Raw genomic sequence first — 6252 nt, forward strand, 5'->3', positions numbered from 1 at the left:
CCCTCTCCCCCTGTGAGGCGAATTTCGAAAAATCCCTTCTTAGTGTGTGTTTTCATAATGCACCCTAACTGTGTACAAAATTTCACCTCTAGATTCAGCAGTTTGCTCTGGGTGATGATGAATCAATCAGTCAGTCAGGACAAGTAATTTTAAATATTTAGATTATGGCAAGAAATGAAAAGAAAATGAATGAATAACATTAAATTAGATTTTACTAATTGGGCTGCATTTTAAAAAAATTGTAGACCTATAAATTTCCTACTGTTGTCCGTTGTCTGTCCTTCCTTAATCTTAAGAACAGAGTTAGATAGATGAAAATTGAGATTAGATAAAGCTTGGGGTCAGGAGGCTCCAATTAACTATATATGAACTTCCTGTTTGCATTGGAAGTCACATTATTTCAATTCAAAAATTTTCCTCTGAAGGGAGTTAGACAGATGATTGACTCTATTGTTAATAAAAAAAGTATGATGTACAGTGGGAAGATACTACTAATATGATGTACAGAACATATATTTTAAATTAAATGAATTTAAAATATGATTAAAAATTGCAGCCCGGCATTGTGACAATGTCACAATAAAAGAATTACTCATTAACATTGAATATTATCTTACAAGAAATTACTAATGTTAATTATTCTAGTCAACCAATTCTTAATTGGACAATAAAAATTAATTTTTCAGAATAAATTTATTAATATGTATTATAACTAAACATATTACCATATTTATTCAATTCTATGATGTACATTTTTACTTGATTTTACTTGTGTGAAATAGATATGTTTCTTATATTTGCAGTGAAAAGTAGAAAAGTACCAATCAACAATTGTAATGAGTATATGCATGGTGCACTATGCACCAATAACAAACATTTTTGGCTTTACTGCTCAATGAGCTTTGCTAGTATTCAGAATTTAATTTAAACTCCTTTTTAATGTTTAAAATGTCTTCAAAATAATATGAGTCACCATTAAAACAAAAGTAATTGTATATGCGGAATAACATGAAAATAGAGCTTCCAAACATTATCTAGTTTATGGAATTTGTATTGTTTTTCTAACCTATTACTTAAAACTACTGTAAGATTGATTCTTTTAAAATTTTTCCCACCATAAAAACAGCTTTAATATTCAGTTTCAAAATCATGCTGCATCTTAGAAGTGAAGAAACATTGTAATTTTTAAAGTAAATAATGGAAAGGTTTTTATTTTATTTTAGTAACATTAATTGAAAAATAATAATAAAATTGCTATCTTAATTGATAACTTAGTAGTTGTAAAATAAATATTTAAAGTAGATATATTACTATACTTTGAAAATTACTTACTATATAATTTATATGTTTATAGAGATAATTCAAAAAGGAAATCATTTTGCATTTTATATATACTCTTTTAGGAATGGGTATTCTTTTATATTAATGATTCTATTATAATAATAGATTGGTAGCTTTAAGCTAAAATTAACTCTATGCAATACTGAAGTTTTTTATTACTAAATACAATTAATTTATAAATTTATTCAATGATATATATTCTATTAATGTAAAAAGTTATAATAATTTTTGCAATAATTGTTTTCTACTTGAACTCTATTAAAACATTTGTGGTAAACTATGTGAAAATTCATAGATTGTCATAAATGCTTTAATAGAATTCTTATATGATATAATCATCATATATGTTTTTGTCTTAGTTATCCATCTTCAGACAGGAAAAACCTAGAAAAATAACATCTACCTGCAATAAAACTGAATAAATCATTTCAAATAAATATATTTTTGTTGTTGTAGCAACAATTTTAGAAATAAATTTAAATAAAATACATAATATTTTTAAAAGTTAGATTTAAATACACAATTTTTTATAAGAAAATTATGATAGTCTTACAAGGGGACCTTACGGTCTCGGAAATTCAGTTCGGGATGAGACTTGGCAGGTTCGTAGTATACCTCAAGGGTGTCCACCCAGAAGAATTGTAAAGCGCACTAGCCAGAANGTATAAGTTAAAATATTTAATTATTTCATATCTTTTTAGATTTAAAATTTACATAAATTTTTAAATTTCCTAAATATAAAATGAATATATTTGAAATACTGTATACTTAAATCTAAAGCATTGATAAACTTTTAATCTGTAATTCATAAATTCAAACAAACTATAAAAGGAAAACAATATATTTGTAATTTTCTTTCAGATAACATAATATAAACTTGTACTCATAAATATATACAGGGTAATTCATACAGATGTAAATCCAAATTTTCTATTATAAATCTTAAATGAATGAATGGAAATCAATGTTATTTTCAGGAAGTGTACTTTCACTTATGTTGAACACATCACATTACTGCAGGTATTGGAAGTGGCCATCACCTCTGTCATGCATATGTCAATGCTTTGCTGCATGTTGTTGATAATGTGCCTCACTATTGCATCAGTATTTTGAATCTCATTCCTAATGTTATCCACTAAGATATCAGTTGTGCAGGGTTTATAGTACACTCTTTCCTTAAATAGCTCCACAAAAAGAATTATGGGCTGATGAGATCGGGCAATCATGGCAACTACAGATTCTTGAATTGTTGCTATTGACACCAATGATGTGGGGCAAGCCACTCAATCTTGCTGAAAGAAACCCTGTGCCAGTTCCACATCAAGTTGTTCAACAAATTCTGTGAAAATCCACATATATGCAGTGGTGTTGAGTGTTTCTTTAGAGAGACCACGCCCTGTCTTTCCTGCCATCTATCAGCCAGTTTCAGCACTGTCTTTAATATAAGTGGAGGTACACTTCCTGAAAATCTCACTGATTTCTGTTCATTTATAATAAAAAAATTGGGTAAAACCAAATGAAGTGCCAAATTTAGAGATGATGTTGATATAAAAAATTTGGGTTTGTGTGTGTGTGTGTGTGTATATATATATATATACACATACCAGGTCTGGCATACATTGCATAACATACTTAACATACTCAAGGGTATGCTAAGGGAAAACTAATCCTTGAATGATTGGAGTTAGAATCTTAGAATAGTGATATTTACTTATTGAAACTAATTTTATGCTATATGAATAAAGTTGACATCAAATTATACTGGTAGGAGTGTTTTGGGCAGAAGACAAATTTGAAATGTAGACCATATGTGATCCTTTGAAATGAAAATGTAATCATGCAAAACTTTCTGTAAAAAATACTTTTAGTTAATTTGATTGTAAGTTGCAAAATCCTTCAAATATTTTGATGATGAAAGTAGGTATTGTCTAAACATAAACCATATCAGTTGGTTCATAGTCAGCCATCTCAAAATTACATGCTTTATTTGTTTTTATGGTACTAGGTTTAAAGGTTAGTTTGCAATGTACAGGACAGTTACAGTGGTATTGAATATCATTGATTCTTACAACTTTAATAAATTCAGTCATTTAATATCATGTCTCCAAAAACTAATGGAGAATAAAGGTGGTGAAGTTTCACGCAGCATCAGATCTGAATATATATATATATCACTTAATGAATGATAAAATTACTGATATTTATTTTAGCATTTAAAATTTTTATCATTAATAAGATATAGTAGTTTTACTCATCAATAAGAAATTGATAATTACATGAATCTAAATATTTGATCATAGATACACATCTGTTCAAATTTGACAACCTCAGTTGCATGTTGAAATGTGTTTTGTTACTTAAACTGTCTTTAAAATAGAAGGAATTTATAAGTAAAAATTTTATTTATTAACTTACAGATAGTCAGACTTGCCATTTTACAAGTCAAATTATATTAATTTCTAATCCAAAAGTACTTTAGAAAAAGTTAGCAATATTTATTGTTTTTTGTATTGTTAAACAGGAAAATCAAAATAACTAAAAGTGCCTTACTCTCTATACATTATATATATTAATCTGGTGTTATGATCTATTTCTTGTTATATTATTAAAAAAATATTTTGTTCAATTATAAATGTGCAACAATATTTGTATTGTATTCTGAAGATCTATTACTATTATAAAATAATGACATTTTGTGGTATAAATAACATTTTCTTATTTAAATTTTTAATCCAGTAATAAGAATAACTGTTTGAGAATTATAAGTTAAATGGGATGTATAATTTATTACTAAGTTTAAAAATTTAAGATCTAGAATATTTGTTCAAGATTTAATATATTCTTGTTTAGTGAATAAAAATTATTTTTAAAAATATTGCACAATATTTATTTTCAATAAATAATCCATTCTAAATGCAAATAAAAGTATACAATACAAGAATTGAAAATAAATATAATTTTATTAAATATTTACATAAATAAGAAAGTACAAAATGAATTAATTAAGAATTATTATATTTTGTACTGTCATTTATACAATAAATTTAATTATTTAAATAATAATTAATACTTATTTATTAAGTCAAATAAATGATATAAAAGCTAGTTTTATTTCAAATTATAGCATAAAATAATAATCTACTTGCTTTTTTTTAATTACATATGGAAATTTATTGATTTTTAATCTAGTATATCAATCATTATAATATTTTTAACAAAAATGACTATCATTTTTGTTAAAAATATAAAATTTATATAATGTTAAAAATATTTTGTTATTTTTGTTATATTTTGTTAAAAATATATACTTTATATGAAGTGTAAAAAAATGTATTTTAATTGATAGCATCAGATAAGCAAAAATATTAATATTGAAATTTTTTGAGGTAGCTAAAATTGTAAGTTGTACAAAAATATATTTGAAGCATGCAATGCCATAATGTAAATGCCATTTTTCTCTAAATACATTTTATTGAAGAATTGAATTCTAAATGCAACATTTTCTGCTGCCCAAAAAAAAGCACTGTAAGAGGCTGTACTTTGAAGTTGAATTTATGTGAAACTATAATATTTAAAGTGCTAACATGTAAGTCATATGACTGCTTATATTTACATTATGTTGATATTCCAGAGAATTTGTAATATAATGAGTTTTTTACTATTTTATTGTAAATTTGAAATGAATTCATTTACTAGAAGGTGTTTTTTACTTCTGAAAAGTTTGTTTTTTGGCATTTACAACATTATGGCATTGTGTGCTTCATTTGTTGTTTTAAACATATACACTTCATAAATATTTTTTTCTTACATTAAAATTGTCCGAATAAAATAAAATTTTTAATTTTTAATAAATTTAGTTTGCTGTTACTAAATAAAAAATTAATTCCTAAAGATATATTTTTCAAACAAACAATCTTAGATTATATCATTGGATTTAAATGAACAATTTATTATTATTTCTCTCCTTATCACCTTAAAAATATTAAACGTTTCTATTGAATCTTTTATAGTATAACATACATTAGTTTTGTGCTTAATTTTTTAAATCAAAAATATAATGGAAAATATGTTTTTCTGTCTCACTGTTATCTATTTACATGCATATACTAAATGTTATTATTATTTATAATTGTTTTTAAATTTTTAAGTAATAATTACAGTTAAATTTAATACTTGATAACATTTATTGTTTGCTGAAATATTTTGGAAATACAGTAATAGCCTTAAAAACATGAAAATTTCATTTATTTTCATTTTCGTAAATTTGAATAATTATAGATTTACATACTTAGAACTAGATCTTATTATAGGTCTTCTATTCTTTTTTATAGTTTTATATAAAAAGAGAAACAACATAAAACTTGTTTAAATTTTCATACAATATGCATTAAACAACAAAATCAGTTTTATAAATTATATGTTTCTTTAATTTTAATATTGAGAAAATACATTATTTAATATAACTTAGCAATACAATTTTTACACTGTATTGAATCCTAACCAGCATACTGTTTTTATTAGTTCAAACATTTTTGGCCATTGTCCATGGCCATCTTCAGAAAATCAGATGGCCAAAAATGATGGTCATCATTTGAACTAATAAACAAATAGGTTTAGTGTAGTGTATTATATAATAGTATTAGTTCATGAGAGACACAATTTTTCTTATTTAATTGCTTTAAATACCACTTATATTTAATTTAAAATTTATAAGCTTGATTGATAAACATATCAAAACAACTTTTAAATCTCTTGAGAGCATTTTCATGTTCAATTGCATTTATAAAAATATGGAAGGCATCTTATAGTTACTTGAATTGAAAATGCTTTTAAAATATGAACTTCTTAAGACTTCAAATTTTTTCAATTATATAAAAATATCAGTAAAATAAATTTTTAGAAAAATGCTTG

The sequence above is a fragment of the Centruroides sculpturatus genome, unplaced genomic scaffold, assembly GCF_000671375.1.
Source record: "Centruroides sculpturatus isolate CEXI.00-Female unplaced genomic scaffold, Cexi_2.0 scaffold540, whole genome shotgun sequence".
In the NCBI taxonomy this organism is placed as follows: Eukaryota; Metazoa; Arthropoda; class Arachnida; order Scorpiones; family Buthidae; genus Centruroides; species Centruroides sculpturatus.